We start from the raw sequence: 21,508 nt of genomic DNA, 5'->3' as shown, positions 1-21,508 counted from the left end.
TTTTAAACAGAAAACAAATATTTTAAAAGATAACCAGGATTATTTGGTGTTCATCAGGGAACAGATAACAAAAGGTAACCTCAAAAAAAAAAAAGCCAACGTCTCTGCAGGAGAATAAAACTTCAAGGTAAACACCTTCTTTCAGAGATCACAAATGACATCAATCAAAGTCAGAGGAAGTTAAATTCTTCGTACTTGACAGAGCAGGACCCATTTCTTTCACTCACTAGAAGTGTACTACAAGCCACCTCAGAGAGGTTGCAGATAGTCTATGCAGTGAAATGTTTTATATATTATACAATAAAGCAAATATCAGCAAATTACAATAGCTGTACTCTTCTAAACAAGCCATTAAACAGGTGGTGCATTTCTCAAATATATATATATATATTTATTGAATTTGAGGAAGTTAAATAACATTAGAGATGCCTTTATCACTATTGCTGATTGTTCTTCAAAGAGCCAGCAGATCCCTAAACATTTAGCTTTAAGTTTTTCTTCTCCTCACACCAGATCATCAATAATCTGTAAACAGTCCCTGGGAAGAACTAAGAGAAGGCTATTTTCAGGGATTAGAGTAAGTACACTTACCTGTAAAGATGTTTTGCAATGTGAATAATCACCAGTAACAGATCTGAGAATTACTAAATATGATATATTTATAAACCAGGTTTCTTAAAGTAGGGCACACAACCTGAGAATTATTCTAATGCTAAGAATTCATTACAAAGCCACTGCTATAGACTAAAAGTTTGCGTCCCTTGAAAATTCATACATTGAAATCCCAATCCGCACTGTGATGGTATTAAGAAGCAGGGCCTTTAGTAGGTGATTAAGCCATGAGTGCAGAGCCCTCACCAATGGAAGTAGTGCTCTTGTAACAGAGACTCCAGAGAGTTCCCTTGTCTCTTTTACCATGTGAGGACACAGAAAAAAGATGGTGTCTGTGAGCCAGGAAGTAGGCCTTCACCAAACGCTGACCTGTTGGTGCCTAGATCTTGGACTCCCCAGCTTCCAGAGCTGTGAGAATAAATTTCTATTGTTTGTTACAGTAAACTATAGCTAAGACAGCTACCTTGTATGGCTGACAGAGACACCCTCCCTGCCCCCACTTTGCTGAGCTTCTGTATGTGAGTCATAAAGTAAAGCTTTCTGAAGATAGGAGATAACTGAACTGATGATCTTCAGTTGAGTGACTAAAAACTCACAGAATGCCTTTTGTTCCCTGTAGTAAGTAATTCTTTACCAAACTTAATGTATGCAAATCCTTTCTGTGTATGTTCAATAAAAATAAATGGCTACGTGTTCACATGTAGGCACAAATAAGATAAGGTCTCTGATCTCACTAAGCCTCTTAGTCATCTTGAAAAATCTTTAGGCACAGAGTTTAGTCTCTTATTTTGTGAGACCAAGTATTAATTTTAACACAAAAAGTATAAAGGCCATTAAATACACTCATGTGTGCCAGAACTCCATGAATGCTAATTAAATTTTAACCAGAACACTAACCTGCACAGATTCAAGGGAAACATTTACCTTCTTAACACTTATCTTTTCAAGTAAATATTTTATCTAAATTATGATTATTTCTGATTTAGAATCTTTGCAAGTCTCTACCGCTAGGTGCAAGAATATCTTCCAGACAGTCCTAGAGAATGTTATACCAGAACGTGGGAGAGAGGGGGAAAGGCAGAAGAGGAAGCCCAGAGTGGTAGAGCAATTTAGACCATAGCAACAGAACCACTGAGTGCCTGTGAAAAATCTACATGTAATACAGTTAGACACGTCAGAGAAATTGGATTAAAGTGAAGAGTTAGGGAGAAATACTGATGATCTTAATTGGTTCATCACTTCTTATTTATTTAGAGGTAGGAATAGGATGGAGAAGAGGACAACTGAACAGGGCTTCAGTTCCCAACTGGTTTCTGGCCTCAGTGAGAATTTGATTTCTAGGCCTGGCGTGGTGGTTCAAGCCTGTAATCCCAGGACTTTCGGAGACCAAGGTAGGCAGATCACCTGAGATCAGGTGTTTGAGACCAGCATGGCCAACATAGTGAAACCCCATCTCTACTAAAAATACAAAAATTAGGTGGGTGTGGTGGCACACCCCTGTAGTCCCAGCTACTAGGGAGGCTGAGGCAGGAGAATCACTTGAAGCCAGGAGGCAGAGGTTACAGTGAGCCAAAATTGTACCACTGCACTCCAGCCTGGGCAGCAGAGCGAGTCTCCGTCTCAAAAAAAAAAAAAAAAAAAAAGGATTTCTATATTGGGTTTCATGTAACCTTTTGTTTAATAAGATAAATACATTTTGAAAGCCTCTGAGCTAAATGGCTATCCCCCACAGAATTTATAAGGAAGAGAGCAGGGTTTCAATGACAGTGAAGAGGGTAGCTTTGTACTTAGGCATACAGGTAATAGAACTGGAAAGTGCTATTCCTACCTCTAATTATTTGTGCTGAAATCTAATTTAAGAGATTGCACAGAAGTTGTATAACCTTATTGACGGTAATCATTAAGCCTGCCAGGAAATTACCTTAAGTCTCAGAAGAATGCTGATGCACTTTGGCAGAGTCCAAGTGGAGTCATACAAACTTCTCATCTGTTAATGCCCCTCAATTTACTGTAGAGCAAAATGATTCTCCTCCTTCATCTTTCCTGTCCACTTTCTAGCACTTTCCAAAAAAAGAGGTCTAGACTACAGTCATGCTCTACAGAGACTATCCCCATCAGGAACATGAAAACCATGTGTAAGTCACAGCACTTTTGCAGTGAATACCAAGATAAAAAATATACGGTATCTCTCCTCGCGGAGCTGGGGTCTGATAGGAGAGAGAGGTACATGAATTGTATAGAAAGACAAAGAAAAGCAAATACTACAAAGACAAGGGAGCAAATGTTCAGTGTTGGCATGGATGGTAGGCAGAGGTACTGGCCGCTGAACCAATAAATAAATCAATTATGTGTATCCTGGAGAAGCAGGAAAAGCTGGAACCATTGCTTCAGATCAGGACCCTCATTTCTTTTCTAGACAATTCTAACACCCTCTAAACGTGTCTCCCTGCTTACTTCATCTATTCTAGCCCATTCTCTACAACACCTGCTTAAAATCCTTCAATGGCTCCCAACCAAACGCAGAAGTCAGCACTGCTTACTATGACTTACAATGTTCTTCATAATCTGAATCTTGTCCACCACTCTGGCTTCATTTCTAAAGAATACGGGGCTTTCCTCAAAGGCTCCATGCTCTCAAATATATCTGGGCCTTTGCACAAGGTGTTACTTCTGTCCAGAACATCTTCCTATTCTCAGTCTGCAATCTGGCTAACTCCCTTCATTCCTGGAGATTCAGCTCCTCTAAAAAGCTTTTCTGGACAGCATCTGGGCTGGGCTAGTCATCCTTTCCCTGTGTTCCCAGAGCTCCCTGTGCTTAGCTCTACTGTAGTATTTGGCACTCTGCTTGTATCTGTCATGATATTTTCATCTGTATTAACTCTCCAAACTCAGATTGTGAATTCCTTAAGGGTAGAACATTCATTATCTTTGTTATCACCAATGATTCGTGCAGTACCTGGCACAGAACAGGGACTCAGCAAATGAGTCCAATAAAATATTGACCTGAAGATCCATGACAGAGAGAAAATCAATAAAAGTAAGGGGGAAAAATGTTAAAACTTTTTCTGTCATTTCTGGCTGGGAAACTAGAATCAAGTCACTTCATTACTCTGAAACTCAGGATTCTTACATGACGACAATGATTAACAGACTACACAAAGTAGTAGGAAGTACAAGAACCTTGGAATTGGCTATCCCTAGAACTGAATCCTTCATTTAGGTACTTATAGGCTATATGATTTAGGGAAAGTCATTTAGCACCTGGATGCCTCGGTGTCCACATGAAAATGGGGATAATAACAGTACCTATCTGATAGAGTTATTTAGAGGGTTAAATGAACTATTGCCTTGAAAGCATTTAGAAAAGTGTCTGCCACATTGCAACTAATAAATGCTAGGTATCACTGTTATTTTATGAAAATGCTTTGCACAATTTATAGATTCAATATTATTCCTGTTCAACTACCATTGAAATTCTTCACAAAATTAGAAACAACTATTTTAAAATTTGCATGGAATCAAAAAAGGGCCCAAATAGCCAAGAAAATCCTAAGCAAAAAGAACGAAGCTGGAAACATCACAGTACCCAACTTCAAACTATACTACAGGGCTACAGTAACCAAAACAGCTTGGTAGAGGTACAAGAACAGACACATAGACCAGTAGAACAGAATAGAGAACCAGAAATAGGACCATAGAGCTACAACCATCTGATCTTGGACAAACCTGACAAAAAACAAGCAATGGGGAAAGGATCCCCTATTTAATAAATGGTGCTGGGTGAACTGGCTAGCCATATGTAGAAAATTAAAACTGGACCCCTTCCTTACATCTTATATAAGAATCAACTAAAGATGGATTAAAAACTTAAATATAAAACCCAAAACTATAAAAACCCTAGAAGAAAACCTAGGCAATACCATTCAGGACACAGGCATGGGCAAAGATTTCATGATGAAGATACCAAAAGCAACTGCAACAAAAGCAAAAGTTGACAAATGGGATCTAATTAAACTAAAGAGCTTCTGCACAGCAAATGAAACTATCAACGGAGTAACAGACAACCTACAGAATGAGAGAACATTTTTGCAATATATCCATCTGACAAAGGTCTAATATCCAGCATCTATAAGGAACTTAAATTTGTAAGAGAAAAATGACCCCATTAAAAAGTGGGCAAAGGACATGAACAGACACTTCTCAAAAGAAGGCATTCATGTGGCCAAAAAAACATATGAAAAAAGCTCAACATCACTGATCATTAGAGAAATGCAAATCAAAACCACAATGAGATACCATCTCACACCAGTCAGAATGCCCATTAAAAAGTCAAACAACAACAGATGCTGGCAGGGTTGCAAAGAAAAAGGAACGCTTTTATACTGCTGGTGAGAGTATAAAGTAGTTCAACCATTGTGGAAGACAGTGTGGTGATTCCTCAAAGACCTAGAGGCAGAAATACCATTTGATCCAGCAATCTCATTACTAAGTATATACCCAAAGGAATATAAGTCATTCTATTATAAAGACACATGCACGCATATGTTCATTGTAGCAGCATTCACAATAGCAAAGACATGGAATCAACCTAAATGTTCATCAGTGACAGACTGGATAAAGAAAATGTGGTACATATACACCATGGAATACTATGCAGCCATTAAAAGGAATGAGATCATGTCCTTTGCAGGGACGTGGATGGAGCTGGAAGCCATTATCCTTAGCAAACTAACACAGGAACAGAAAACTAAATAATGCGTGTTCTCACTTATAAGTGGGAGTGAAATGATGAGACCACATGGACACATGCTGAGGAACAACAAATACTGGGGCCTGTCGGAGGGTGAGGGGTGGGAAGAGGGAGATAATCAGGAAGACTAGCTAATGGATGCTGGGTTTAATACCTGGGTGATGGGATGATCTGTGCAGTAAACCACCATGGCACACATGTACCTGTGTAACAAACCCACATATCCCACACGTGTATCCCTGAACTTTAAAAAGTTGGAAATTATTAAAAAAAAAAAAAAAGAAGAAGAAGAAGAAAATGCTTTGTAAATTGCCATATAAATGTCTATTTTCTTAAAAATAAAATAGCCTTTTTGAGATTATAGTAAGGAAAGTTCCCTGAGGGCTATAAGACAGAAAAACTTTATATCAAATGTGACTCTAGTTTTTAAAGTGATGCTCTACTCGATTTCATTTCCAAGTATTCTGTGTATCTTTTAAAACTCAAAAGATAGACTTCTAAAGAAAAACAATTTGTATTCATAGTGGGAAAAGTTGCCTTAGCATTCTTAAGTTGAAATCTATCTTCTCTAGGACAAATGAAAGAATCACCTGACTGCATGTCTAAAGGGAGATCTACCTGGAACAAAGGAATGGCCCAGGACCAATAAGCAAGTTATCCAATGCTGAGTGAGTGAGAGAGAGAGAGAGAGAGAGAGAGAGAGAGAGAGAGAGAGAGAGAGAGAGAGAGAGAGAGAGACAGAGAGAGACAGTCCTGATGTTTTCTGAAATGTTTCTCCAGGAAATATCTGATCATATATTTATTTTTCTCAGTCTATGACAACAGAGGTCAAAGAAAAAATGTCTCTCAACTACAGCATTAACTGCATTAGGGCGTTTTTCTTTTGGTAAAGGCAACGCATACTCCTCAGATAATAACTCTGGAGCTGTTTTGTTTGTTGCTGTTGTTGTTGCCTTTTGGGAGTTTTTGTTTTTTTAACATGCTAGATCTAAAACAAATCAAACAAACAAAAAAACAAAACAAAAAACAAAACCAGCAGTTGTTCTCCTGAATGCTTTCAGTCTTTCAGGTGGTTAAATGAAGGGCCAAGAAAAGAAAATGTATCATAAGGCAAAAGAAAGAAAAAACAAAGAAAAAAACCCATGAGAAACAGCTGACTGGGGCTGCTTCGCAACAGTTATTTGCATACATGCCTGGGGCAGCCAGGAGAGGGGCATTTGTGTGAAGGGAACCTGTGTGAACAGTGTCAAGCTTCTCCTCTGGATCCCATCAGGAGAGGGCAAAATGGAAATAACAACATCCCACCAGGTGGTCTTGGAATTAAATACTTGGAAGAACTCACTTCGAGCATTTTGCAAAGTAGTGTTGCAAAAGCAAGCTTGGTGTCTTCTCTAGAGATGTTGAAGAGAAACTAAAATTGTTTTCAAGGGATAGCCTGCATTAGCAGTTTTCAGCTTTCTATGGAGGTTATCATTTCAGACTCCAAAAGGCCCCTCACCAGTCACCCAAGCTACCACTGCTTCCCTGCTACCATTAGAATAACAAAACTCAAACAAATTACAAGCTCACCAAAACTATCAGGAGGAATAATGGTGCAGTTTACACTGTTGGCGATCAGACTTCACTAACAAGGTCAAACTTGTGGATTTGAATCTTATATGGGTCTGTTGCCTTTCTCCTCACAGACAGACACCAGGGCAGCTGTCCCACAAACGTGGGCTGGTAGACAGAATGGAGACGGGGCAAAACAGAGCAGCAGCCTCTGCAAAAACCTGTTCCTCCTACTTAAAAAAACAACTCAAAATCTGGACCCCAAAAATGGTCAGTCAGTAATGGACAACACACGAAGCTGGTTCCTGTTAAATACCCTTTAACTATTTAAGGTAATCACTAGCTTATGCCTCTTCCTCTTCCAAAGCGGATACTCTCATCTCAGTTCCATGCTTTGTCATTTATACCGGTCTTCCTCTAAAAGGAAGTCACGGTGGTTCAATAGCCTATTAATACCAATTAATACCATACAAGGCCAGCCTTCAAGGCTCCCGGTAAGATCCAGTGGACTATAAGCTCTCAACTAGTTCCTTCTAGCTCTGAGTTTCTGGGATCCTCTACATTGTCAAGAAAACCATCAGGGAATGGGAAGTTTATTTTACTCCCTGCACAGCCAATGCTGAATTTTAGAATATTGTTCAGGCTGGGAAAAATAATTAACTGTGAAATAACTTCTACTCCTATATAGCTAGATTAAATGTAGATATTCTTAAAACTACGTAAGAAATTGTAAAATCAGCCATCCATGGTGATAACTTTATAGGACTGGGGACATGGGAAAAAGTAACAGGCCCATGCAGATCCAAAATCTTGAATCTATATGGGAATAATCACTGCTATAATTATACCCCAAGGCTTCTATAATCTCTTATTTTAATATGGGGAAAACTATTCACTAATAGGTTTTTTCCTGTATATATATAGGATCTGTCTCCTTTTCTAAGGATGAATGAACCTAATAAATTATGACCCTAATGCATTGTTAATACTACTGGACTAAAGCAGTAGGGGACCAGGGACAGAGACTTGGTGTTGTCTTTCAATCCCATGCACACTCTGGAGGGGATTAAGAAATCTATGTGGAATAACACCGTGTGAGAGAATCCTGAAAACTTCTGATAAGCAGGTTTTTAAGTGGCTATAACATGAGCTCCTTCTTCAACAAAATTTCTCCAAATGAATACCCATTGACTGCTCTAATTCCACTTACTGTAGGCTCTGGTGATAAACACTGACCCAACACGCACCTACTCAGTAAATCTGATGTACTTGCAAATTTGGCTTTGTCCCCACCAGCTCTGGATTTTCCATTTGCTCTGTTAGCCAAAAATAGCACCAGGGCACAAGAGCATGTTGCTTACCTCCCCTACCATGATCGTGGAAGCTCACCGACAATCACATAAGGTCTTAGTTATTTTAATAAGACATGAAATTATTCCTTTGAAATAAGAATACTCTGCAGCATAGGGTAATAAAACCCAAAATATAACAAGTGTTATCTTAAAAAAATCAAACTCTTTATTTAGAGACACGAAGAGGGTTTGTCTAGGTTGGCAGACAGACAGGGAACACAGATGGTGAGAGACCATGCTAACAAATGGACTAGATTAAAAAAATAACCATTATATGCTAGTCAAAGGTACAATGATTTAATAAGCTGGGGATGTTAGAGGAATTTAAGCTCAACTGACATCTACTGAGTGGTTACTAAGTGTGGGGTACAAGGTTAGATCCTTTCATCATGGCATAGCATTTATTACTCATACCGCTGTGTGGTGTTACTATTTTTCGATTTCAGGTGATAAAACAGCTGAGTTTTAAGGAAAATAGGCTGAAAATCCCCTCAGCGATGAGGTTGGCAACCCTAATAGACCCACGTTCTAGATCATTAGTGCAAGAGTGGTCTCTAGCATCTCGCCCATATGTAGTCCTTTACACCTCTGACATTACTGGCCTTCTGTAACAAGCCCTACAGCTAAAGTTGGTTTTTTTCAGTGACAAAAGTTAATTTGCACTGAGCAACCAGTACCATCTTCTCTGTCCCATCTTGTGAATAACAGTATACATCTGTGAGATAGTTGGCTGCAAGAACTCTAAGGAGGCTCTGTTTCCCATCTGGGAGATGGATGCCCCACCACCCACATTTCCTCGTTCGTTACATGTATTAACAAGTCAATAAGCCAAAGTTACAGAGAAAGTAGTCTTTCCTCTAAAATGTCCTTGGTGAAAGAAATAAGGAATGTGCCTGCAAATCATTCAAAGTCATCTAATACAGATCCATTACAAGACCTGCAGAAGGTAGAGAAAGCTCTCTTTGCGGAAGCAAGAAAAAGCTGATATTGCATTGGGTCAACTAGTGCATAGCTCTGCTGCTTAGGTTGAGTTAATATGCTTCCAAGAAATGTGGGAGTGGCATTTCTAGACCACTGGACCATTCTGATAAACCGTTAAGTATACTAACAGTGATTGGTGCTCTATATGCTGAGCAATCACCCAGAAAATAGGCCCCCTGGAATATCCTATTGTATAATTTATTAAGAAACTAACCACTAATATGCTGAGCTCTTCAGAAGGTGGAAGAAGCAGGCTATTTGACAAACGTTTACACCCTCCCATTCTGGCTGAATGCTGATCTTCATATGCTGTAACTCTACTCTAGTATGGGTTATCACTTAGCGTTTTGGGTTGGAATTCTTTTCTCTTTGAAAACAAATCTCCCAACACCTGATATACTAGGGATAAACTGCCCTAAGTGGACATTGAGACAGGGAGGTCAAGGCTAATTAAAAACAACCAAATGGCACACGGTATTTACCAAAGGTCACACAATCATGTCCATTTAATGCATGTTTGTGTAGAAAGGAGCACAGCATCAACACATTTACTGTCAGAGGTTGAGAGCAGCTGTTTGTTATCTGTAATAACATTTTGTTTTAGAAACACAGCTACCAGTGTCATCTAGTTCATCTCCTCTTACAGCACAGATAGACTAAGAAGATGACTTGCCTTTATCTCTACCTCACATACAACTCTGCTTCAGAAACAGTCAGCTGCCTTGTGCAGGTGAATAGCAGTTGACTCTGAGTAAGAAGGGCTTAGGAGTTGGTATGGCTTACTGTCAATATATTAACTAATAATTTTTTTCCAAAAGACGCTGATTTACTGATGAGACCACAAAGAAGGACTTCTGTCACGGCCCATGTTTATCAATACCCTCCAGCAGCATCTGGTGCCCTTAGGGATTTCCAGCAAGCCAAGTTACAATTCCTTTTATGGTTTAGCTGGATTTTTGGTAAAAATAACTTGTTGGGGCAAGTGAAAAAACACCTTGGTGATAAGTAAGATACTGTATGTAAAAGTTTCTAACACTGTGCCCGGCATAAAACTGGCATTCAAATAGGTTTCTTCCAGTTGGGTGCAGTGGCTCATGCCTGTAATCCCAGCATTCTGGGAGGCCAAGGCAGGTGGATCATGAGGTCAAGAGATCGAGACCATCCTGACCAACATAGTGACACCCTGTCTCTACTAAAAATACCAAAAAATTAGCTGGGCAAGGTGGTGCATGCCTGTAATCCCAGCTACTTGGGATGCTGAGGCAGGAGAATCACTTGAACCTGGAAGACAGAGGTTACAGTGAGCCGAGATCGCGCCACTGCACTCCAGCCTGGCAACAGAGCAAGACTCCATTTCAAAAAAATAAATAAACAAATAGTTTTCTTCCTTTCTTCCATCTCTCTTCTTTCATGAAGATTGTTATTTATTTTAATAATGCAGTAAGATGGATGGGAATGGGAAGACCTGCAAAGCATTTGTATGGGCTAGCATTTGTTGTACCTGGAAAACAAGTTTAGAAGTCACTGGAGTTACCATCATGAATTTTCCAAACTATGTCTCTACCTGTTTGATTCAACTCAACAAACATTTATTAAGTATGCATTATATGTCAGAATAGTGCTGGGGATATACAAATAAAAAACAAGGATTCTGCTCCATGTGCTCACAAAACCACAAGGAAGCAGCTTCCAGAGGCACATTTGGAGGGATGCAGGGAAGAAAAATGAGTGAATGCCTGCTCTCCAGGACAAGAATTTAATTAACATAATCGAAGCATAATGAGACTAATTGTAGCATGTAAATATTGCCAATTAACCAACAAGTGCCCAATTTCCCCACAAATTTAAAAATTACAGCCTTTTTTTAATTATTGAAGGAGGGCAAAAGTCAGTGTCAACAAGAAAAGCAAGTTCTTTCCATACTGTTTACAGAGAGGTCAAAAGATAGCCCTGCCCCTCAAAATCTTCATGTAAGTACTAGATTTAAAAGCAAGGTGTGGTCAGGCGTGGTGGCTCACATCTGCAGTCCCAGTACTTTGGAAGGCCAAGACAGGCAGATCAATTGAGGCCAGGAGTTCAAGACCAGCCTGGGAAACATGGTGAAACCTCGTCTCTACTTCTTTACTAAAAATACAAAAATTAGCCAGGGGTGGTGGCAGGTGCCTGTAATCCCAGCTACGTGGGAGGCTGAGGCAGGAGAATCGCTTGAACCCGGGAGGCAGAGGTTGCAGTGAGCCAAGACTGCACAATGCACTCTAGCCTGGGCAACAGAGTGAGACTTCGTCTCTAAATAAATAAATAAAAGCAAGGTCACAAAAATCTCATCATTTGTGTGCAGAGGAACACTTAATCCAAAAGCTAAAGCAACCTGTTGTTTGTGTCATGGCTAAAGAACAAACCAGGGTAACAGCGAAGAAGCACAAAAATACCTCCATTAATTAGGGTCACGTTATTCCCACTGTACATCCTAATCACTAGTTAGAAGTGAAGTTTCATTATGGTCATTAGCGCCTATCAGGAAATTATAATATACTTACACTTAAATGTCATATTCTAATACTTCCCACAGGGACCTAAATTAAGTTAAGTTTCCATGCAATAATTCTGGTAATACATAAACCTATCACCCCCTTTTCTGTGTGTGTGTGTGTGGTTTTTTCAGAAATTTTTTAGCATCTCCCTCACGACCAAAAATTACCATGAGCAAAACTAGACAGAATGTAACCATTCCCCTAGCTGTAAGTGTGCAGGCCAGAGATGAAGAGTGGAAGACTGAAAGGGTGGGTCAGATCCTGGAAGGCAACTGTCCTTTAAGATGAAAAACAGTGAAAACTGCTGAGAAATCTCAACCTTAAGTGTGTTGCAAGTTGATAATGTCCACCTATGTAGTGAAGAATTTGTGAAACAGGACTGTCAAAGGGAGTTATAGGTTCTTGGAAGTAAGAAGCTCCATCTTTTGAATCTTAATACCTTCTAGATAGTTAAAGATAGTGTCTTATACATAGTAATACCTTATAGATAGTAGACATTCAATAAATGTTGTCTGAATTATGTTACTCAACATACCATATCTCTTTCCTGTCATTTTACAATTTAGAAAATGATTTGACACCGAGAATTGACACCATACAAATCTGCCAATGCTCACATTTCTCTTACTGACTGGTTGGTCACATGGCTACTTTCCCTAACCTTTGTCTTTATAAATTCAATTCAATTTAATTTGCATTGAGCTGAGTTCTGTCAAGACTCAATAGTCCATGTTAACAACCCACATTCTAGATCATTAGTGCAAGAGTGGTCTCCAGCATCTAACTCACAAGCAGTCCTTTATATCACTGATATTACTGGCCTTCTATAATAAGCCCTATAACTAAAGTTGTTTTTTTCAGTGATGGAAGTTAATTTGCACTGAGCCATCAGTACCATCTTCTCTGTCCCATCTTGTGAATAACAGCATACATCCGTGAGATAGTTGGCCAAGCTACAATCTTAGTCATGTGACATTTTTCTGTATGAAAAACAAATTAGGTTCTTATGATGCCCAAGCATGAAATTTTGGCTTCATAATAATATACTATATATTCGACTTCATAATAACATCTTACCAACTGGGCCTCCATGTCAATTTTTTTTCTAGTTTATGATTCTTCTCAAATAAACTACAGATTCCTTAATTGCATGTGTGGCAGAGCACATTATTAAGTGTTATAGAGGTTACAAAGGTAAAGAGTTAAGTATCTTAGACCTTAAAAAGCTTAGAGTATAGCAGAGAAAGAAATGTACGCAACTAATTACAATTCAAGGCAAAGTAAAATAACTTTAAGAGAAAAAAAAAAGATTAAGTAGCACACTAAAAGGCAATGCAAGATTACTTCTAGATAGAAGGATATCAACTGCTTCTTTAAATATATGAGCATTGGAATCTGGCCTTACACATATATATACATATGTGTGTGTGTATTATGTGCACATATTAAAATATACATATACTTGTACAGAATCCTGTAAACATTCTACCATATGAATACAATTCAGACAGAATTAAAAACAACAGAATTCCCTTTAAGAATTTCTATAAGGATTCATTTAGATCATCATTGCCTCCTTGGAGAATTTGAATTAGAATAGAGTTTGTGAAACCATGGTTTTAAGCCACGAGCCTTTGTTTTGTTTTGTTTTGTTTTGAGACGGAGTCTCGCTCTGTTGCCCAGGCTGGAGTGCAGTGGTGCAATCTCGGCTGACTGCAAGCTCTGCCTCCTGGGTTCGCACCATTCTCCTGCCTCGGCCTCCCAAGTAGCTGGGACTACAGGCGCCCGCCACCACACCAAGCTAATTTTTTGTATTTTTAGTAGGGATGGGGTTTCACCATGTTAGCCAGGATGGTCTCGATTCCTGACCTCGTGATCCGCCCGCCTCCACCTTCCAAAGTGCTGGGATTACAGGCGTGAGCCACAGCGCCTGGCCTTTTTTTTTCTTTTTCTGAGATGGAGTTTTGCTCATTCGCCCAGGCTTGAGTAAAATGGCGCGATCTCGGCTCACCATAACCGCCACTTCCTGGATTCAAGCGATTCTCATGCCTCAGCCTCCGGAGTAGCTGGGATTACAGGCATGCGCCACCACGCTTGGTTAATTTTGTATTTTTACCAGAGGGGGTTTCTCCATGTTGGTTAGGCTGGTCTGGAACTCCCAATCTCAGGTGATCCACCCTCCTCGGCCTCCCAAAGTGCTGGGATTATAGGCATAAGCCACTGCGCCGGGCTGCCATGAGCCTTTTAATCAAGCAACAATTTAACTAGAAGTTCGATATGTAAAACAAATAATAGCTACTTAGGGTACGAGAGGAAGGAACTCCATCTACCCCACCCCTTTCCCAAACTTGCCCACAGCCCAGGGTGGAAACTCCTTGACAAGATGACCAACAAATCCCTTCCTACTGTCACTATCTGTGATTTAAGTCTAAGTCCATGGAGCACATGGCAAACCACAGCACTGTGTGTCTTAGAAGGAACAACATGTTGTATGAGCTTTGGGATCTTCCCTGGGGAGCATTCCCTGTATTTAGGGGAGGAAGCTGAACATATGTGAGAAGTAGTAAAGCAAAGCACTTGTTTAAGTGCCTGTCCTAGGAAGAAAGCTTTCAAAAAAAGGAAAAAAAGTCAGGGAAGACATCACAGAAGGAGAAAAGAGAACATGAGCTGTGAAAGACACTGATTAGCAGGAAGAGATAAAGCAAATAATTAATTTTTATCTAAAAACATTTGGGGCCAGGTGTAGTGGCTCGGGCCTGTAATCCCAGCCTTTTGGGAGGCTGAGGCAGGTGGATCACTTGAGGTCAGGATTTGAGACCAGCCTAGCCAACATGGTGAAACCCCATCTCTACTCAAGAAAAAAAAATACTAAAAAAAGTAGCTGGGCGTGGTGGCACGCACCCGTAGCTCCAGCTACTCAGGAGGCTGAGGCATGAGAATTGCTTAAACATGGCAGGCAGAGGTTGCAGTGAGCTGAGATCCTGTCACTGCACTCCAGCCTGGATGACAGAGTGAGACTCTGTCTGAAAAAGAAAAAAAAATATTTTTAAAAAAACATTTGGATCTGTGTTAAATGCAGAACCCAGAAATTAACTGCTGAATCCAAAGGGGGCTTTGGAGAGATGCAGGCCTATCACTCCTCCCACAGTTCTGCTAGCTCGGCCTTGGCAAAGCAAGAACTCTGGAGGGACTCAGCTCAGGCCTGACGTAGCAGTCTCAACTGCAAGCCAAGAGGCAGAACAATGCCACTCTAACATCATGATTCACAATGAGTGAAAACCACAATAAAGCTTTTCATCAGAGGAAAGGGAAAATAGTCTTTGTTTATCAGCATCCTGGGGGAGATCAAAAGCCTACTTTCTAGAGCTTGTTCCAGATGTCTCTTCTACCTCTTTAGAGCCTACTGGCCTCCAACAGCCATGCTCAGTATCTCTCATTTCATGCACAAAAAGGTCATTTCAGGCACAGCAAGAGAGCAAGCAGCTCTCTGCATTCTCATGCTGCCAAATCAACCTTCTCACTCACCTAAAGGGCTGTTCAATATGTGTCTTCACGGCCCACGTATCCTCAGAAGACAAAGCCATGTGCTGTCTGCTCTGGGACACAGAAAAAGGAGTCAATCCAGCCTTCTCTCTGTGTTGACTAAATCATGCTACATGATTCTCTCTGGCCACAGCACTGCCAGCCTTTGGAAAGCTATGACTCCTGAGCCCAAGAAGCTCCCAGCTAATAGAGAACATGTTGTTGTCTCCCTCAGAGTGTTCTTGGTCTAGTGTGCCTGGGTACCTTGTTCTTTCATTTTCTCATTTCTTGAGCTAAGACATAAAACTATTACAACCAAAAGAATCTACTTCTATCATCCCAACAGTGTGGCAGGAAAGCTATGTTCTTAAAATAAAAGTCACACGACACCGTAAAGTGAAGCAACACTGGATTTGAAAGTCGGGAACTAGATTAGTGTCATACCTCTGCCACTTTGAGAAGTCACATGACCTCTCTGACCTTTTGTTTCATCAATTGGAGATATACCTGTTCAAAAATCAATAAATACCATCATGTGTCACTTAACAGTAACATACAGTTTGAGAAATACATTTTTAGGTGATTCCATCCTTGTGTGAGCATCATAGAGTATACTCATATGAACCTAGATGGGATACCTACTATAATCCCAGGCTATGTGGTATAGCCTGTTGCTCCTAGGCTACAAACCTGTATGCCTTGTTACTGCACTAAATGCTGTAAGCTATAATAACACAATGGTAAGTATCTGTGTATCTACAAATACCTAAACATAGAAAAGACACAGTAAAAATATGGTATTATTACATTTGGGAACCACCGTCCTTTACATGGTTTGTTGTTGAGTGAAAGGTTATGTGGCACATGACTGTATTTACTGAGTCCCTGCCTACTACATGCCAGGAATCATGCTAAATGCTGAGGATATTCTGGTGAACAAATCAGACTTGGCCTTTGCCCCCACACAGTTTAAAGACTAGTAGAAGAGAAAGAGAATAAATAAGGAAACAAATACATATTTACAAATTAGAAGTGTTTGGAAGGATATAAAAAAAAAACAATGTGCTCAGAAAGAAAGCAAGATGGAGAATGAGGTTTTTCCCCCTCTGGGGGTACAGAAAGCATCTGTAAGGGGAGTATGTGTGAGGGAGGAGGAAAAGCCATCAGAGAATACAGTGGAGAAGGGGGATTCCAGGCTGAAGTAACATCATAGACAAAGGCCCAGAGAGAAGGAGGGACTTAGCATGTTCAAAAGCTCAAAGAAGTTCAAGTGTTTGGAGCTGGGAGCTTGGGAAGCAAGAGGAGGTGGTGCGAGAGAAGGCTGGAGAGGGAGCAGGCAAGCAAAGTAACTAAGTCCTGCAAAGCTGCAGTGCTATGCCTAACACATAATAGGCCCTCAATCAACATGGGCTGCATGCAAAGGTTTTCTTTGACCAGGAGAATAAATTTTAATTTATAACCTAAATGACTTCTAGGAACCCTGCTATTTTAATGATTCTAGTCCCCAGATTGCTGAGGAAAATAATTTTAAAGAGCCCCTTTGTCCTTTGTGAACCACAAAATAAACAAAACCCCTGTGGAATGAGAATTTCACCCTTAGAGTCCCTACCTCATCCACCAAAGACAAGGAGGCACTATTTAAATAATATTTAGGCGAACATGCTTGGCCCAAGGGAAACAGTAAGTGCTTCTAAAGCTACAAACATTATGTAGGTTACAGGTTAAAATCATTTCATGGTTCCCTTTCTTTCATGAACAAACACTAGCTTTACTAATCAAGAAAAGATGTTAGAATTTCTTAGCTATCCCATTAAAAAGACCCATACAGCTAAAGGCAATGTGGAAATTCTAGGCACAACTATGCCATCTGTTAATGCTCAAAAGATGGGTTTCACATCACATCTTATCTGAGTGGTATGTCCTCTTTTGGTGCCCCTGTCTTCTATTCTTTCCCTAGTTCCAACATTTCCATCATGTGCTAGCTTTTCCAGTGGAAATCAAGCATGAATATAAGGCCACTGAAAAGCTCTACTAAAAAACCACTAAAATGTTCATTTTTCCAAGATAATGTTTGGCAGCTATGGTAAAAAAAAAAAAAATGCAAGAGATTTGGAGTGAGACAGAGCTGGATTCAACCCCCAGCTCTGCCACTTACTGGCCATGTAAACTCTGGTTCCTTTTTGAGTCTCAGTTTCTTTTTCTGTCAAGCAGAGATAAGACCTACCTGACAGGGCCTCTGTGGCTTAAAAGGGATCACATCTAAAGCCCCTTACCCACGGTATGGAGCATAGTAGGCACAAAATAACAGAAAGCCAGGTTTGGAAGGTGGCCCAAGTTTGAGATGCAGCAAAGTCCTTGCAGCCAGGACTGCTCCCCAGAGGCTTGGCCACTGAGGCAGATGATAAACAGAGAGAGCTGGAGCTTGTCATGAGAGGCTAACCCTGCTGACTCAACAGTGCCTCCTACAGGAGGACCCAGGGCTCCTGGTGGGCAAGTGCATTCCTTCCCAGGGAAAAGGGCACTCTACAGAGCCTGGGCCCAGCCTCACTGGGTGCAACTAACCAGAGAAGCATTTACCTTTAGGAGCTTCAAAAGCCACAACTGCCCCTAGCCCAGGGTCAGAGAAACACAATCCTTGGAAGATTTATCAGGTCTTGCCAGGTCCCTGGTTTGCATCTTTCTTGTCAAATGGATCCACTGTTAGTCCTGTCTTTCTGATCAGTACCTTTGTCTAAATTCTGCCTACAGACCCAAACCGTCCTGGTTCAAGTCAGCCCAGTTATCTTCTGCCTCTTGTGAATTATTTGTTAAGCATTTTCAGTTCTTCTTCTAGGAGACTGATGACTCCAAATCAGGTGACATTTTAATACCCCTAGCAGTAAAAGCATTTATTTAAGCCAAAAAAAAAAAAAAAAAAAAAAAAAAAAAAGAAACCAAAGTCTTATCTACTGGCATAATGTGTTTATCTCAATGAGATTTATCACATAAATGAAATAAAAGAGTGACAAAAATCATGTTATTCCAGAAACATTCTTCCCCTAATATTTATAATGGTATGTTAAGTAGGAAAAATTCAGCAAATGATCAATTTAGAGAAAAAGAGCCTTTATATTTGGAATCTACCCATTAACTTAAAATCCACAAATCTTGTTTTATACAATAATGCATTCCTCCTCCCAATCTCAATATATTATCAAGTTATAATGAGAAAGTTTATATCTCATTTCACAGAATAACAAAAATAGAAGGGTTATCCCCTCAACGTATAAATGAGGAAACTGGGACTGAGAGGCCAAATTGCTTCAGATTAACTCAGCTAGTCCAAGAAAAGGGATGAATAATCAAAGCCTAATTCCAGTATGGTCAAAAATAAGAAAATAGAGAAAGGTACCTGGAAAATCTACAACCAAAGGCACAGGCTCCCAAAACCTGGATCTACAGAGCCAACTTTTACCCATGGCAGCTTTGGGAGCATCTCTGAAGAGCAGATTAAGAAATGTGGCAGAACTTATGTCTGAAAGGTCTGGAGACCAGGCTGGAAAGTGGTAGTTGTCCACCAGTTACAACCAGGGGCATCATCCACCTGGGGCTGGCCCATCAGTGGTGTAGACATTGTGGCCATGGTTATAGTGACCACCTGAGGAGAAGGGAGAAGTCTAGATTCCAGGTGTCTGTCGATTTTTAGGATGTGGTCTTGACCATATTCTCCTCCTACAGGCTGAGAACTAAACATAAAACAGAGCATCAAGAACACAGATTTAGCCAGAGAACACAAATGTTCTGCTAGCACCACAGAGATCTCATATATGTATAGATACAGAAAACCAGACAATTGACTTTAGCTCTGGCTTGAGCATCATGACAACCCCTGGCTGGGAAGTAATAATTCAGACAATAGATGTTTAGCTGATGATAAGTGTCTGGGGCTCACCTCTTAGCCTATCCTTTGCAATTTCTTTTTATTCATTTTAATCTGATATCCCCTGCATACAAATGTTTAGTGATGAAGGAGGGTAATGGTATGAATGTGAGAAAGTTCTGGAAGTTTCCTCCCAAGAGCATCAGCTAAAGTTTTATCCACTTCAGAACAAGTAAACATACCCCAGGCCAGAGACATCACCAGTTACAGGCAAAAACACTCATTGACAGCCAGAAGAAGAAACCACAATCAGAGAGGGGGATACTGCAGAAGGGGGATTAAGCCACTCTCTCGCACAATTTTCTAAGCAAAGAATTTAAAAGACAAGAGACATGACCCCAGCCTTTCTTAAATCCCTTACTATTGACTGTAAGCTTCTAAGCAAAGTTGATTTCCCCTGTTCCCAAATAATACTCAACCCACTCCAGTGGCCAATAGCTCCATCAAAAGTGTAGGCATTGTGGCCATGGCTACAGGGACCACCTGGGGAGAAGAGAGAAGTCTAGGCTGCAGATGTCTGTTGATTTTTAGGATGTGGCCTTGACCATATTCTCCTTCTTTAGGCCTGGAACTAAACATAAAACATAGAGCAGGTAACTGTATCCAGAATATAGACTGAGCTAGAGAGTGCAAAGTTGCTCTGCTAGCACCATGGAGAGCGAAGCCCAGTCTCAGTAGGCTCATGTGTTATTTGGGGTCACCTGCCCTCCCCACTCACCTGCTGCCTTTCTATAGCAGAATGTCACCACTCAGCTGGGAGTGCTGTGATGGCTTCACACATAGTCAAGGGGGCTGGACATTGCTATTAATATAACCCACTTTTCCCCTTAGTACTTTCTCCCTGCAGTGATTCATTCCACCTGCAAGTACTTGAGCTGTACCTGGGTGGCTCATTTATTTGCAAATAATAATTTCACAAGCATTAAAAAAGTAGGCAATTAGCTTATTCTTAATCTTAATATGCCACCTGGTTAGCAGGTGGTCTCCTGCCCCAAGCAATGATGGAGGCATTCTGGAGTCATTTCTGCCTCTTGCTGTACATGTTACTTTGCCTCCATCACCAAGACCCTTTCAAATGTTCCTCCTTAGAAAATCTCAAGTTCTCAACTGAGCTTGTTATAGAAAAAGAGTTACAAACCCTTTGGGCAGCTGCCATCTAAAAACTCTGTCTTCCATATTTAGCTAGAGACCACAGTTTTCACTGAACTCATTCGTAATGTAAGTACCAACCACTCTTTAGAGAAATTTGCTGGAAGGGATGTTTCATGTAGCACTCCCAAACCAGAGCTTGCCTGGAATAATCCCCACTCACATGATGTCAAAAGAGTCAGAAACAGCCCCTGGAAACTTAAACATCAGTTGCTCTTTGCCCTTCAAATGAGCATTAAGGGTAGATTTCTGCTGCTCCTCCCTAACCCCCACCCCAAAACTGCTTCTCCCACTGATTTCTAGGGCAGCTTACTTGAAGGGTGAGGTGATGAGAAAGTTGATCAAGATGAAACATTAAAGCTAAAAAACACAAATGAAGGCAAGGACATTTGTCCAGCCTCTTCTTGCTCATTCTCCAGCTCTGTCTCTGCCATGTGCACAAATCACCCATTTAGGCATATTTTTATCCCAGAATTCTAACTCCTCTCTGTTCAAGCCTTTACGGTGACCACCAGACAGTACCCCCTCACCCCTACCCTCATGCTAGAACTTCCCATCAAGATAAACTAATCTTGGTAATGGTTCTTACACAGAGGAGCACATTGGAATCACCGGTATAGGAGGTATGTTAGAGATACTAGAGAAATTTGCTGGGAGGGATGTTTCATGTAGCACTCCCAAACCACAGCCCGCCTGGAATAATCCCCACTCACATGATATCAAAAGAGCCAGAAACAGCCCCTGGAAAAAACTGAAACATCAGTTGCTCTTTGCCCTACAAATGAGCATTAAACCCACCATATATGTATCGAGAATATATTTATTATATATATAAATGTATCAAGAATATATTTATTTACATATATATATACACACACACACACTCATGCCTGATGTTTACTCTGGAGGTGCTCATTTAGTAGGCCTATAATGGAGGTCTTGAATCTAAACTTTTTAATAGCATCATGGATAAGTTGGATGCACTCTCAGTTGAGATGCTCTAGCTTAGAGCCTTCCTGGGGGCTTGTGAGAAATACAAAGCCATGAGCCTACCCCATGCCTACTGTGTTAGAATCTGCATGTTAACAAGACCCTCAGGTGATCTGTATGCACATTAAAATCTGAGAAGCACTGGCTTAGA

The 21,508-nt window shown here is 40.5% G+C and overlaps 1 protein-coding gene across 2 annotated transcripts in view; it reads right to left on the bottom strand.

Moving 5' to 3' along the window:
- Positions 1 to 21,508, bottom strand: part of KCNH1 (potassium voltage-gated channel subfamily H member 1) — a 452,115-nt gene that overhangs the window by 158,718 nt on the left and 271,889 nt on the right. The gene's annotated exons all lie outside the window — the stretch shown is intronic.

Source organism: Chlorocebus sabaeus, chromosome 25 (genome assembly GCF_047675955.1).
Source record: "Chlorocebus sabaeus isolate Y175 chromosome 25, mChlSab1.0.hap1, whole genome shotgun sequence".
Taxonomy (NCBI): domain Eukaryota; kingdom Metazoa; phylum Chordata; class Mammalia; order Primates; family Cercopithecidae; genus Chlorocebus; species Chlorocebus sabaeus.
The sequence above is the reverse complement of the archived record's forward strand: the minus strand, read 5'-3'. Positions and strand labels throughout refer to the sequence as shown.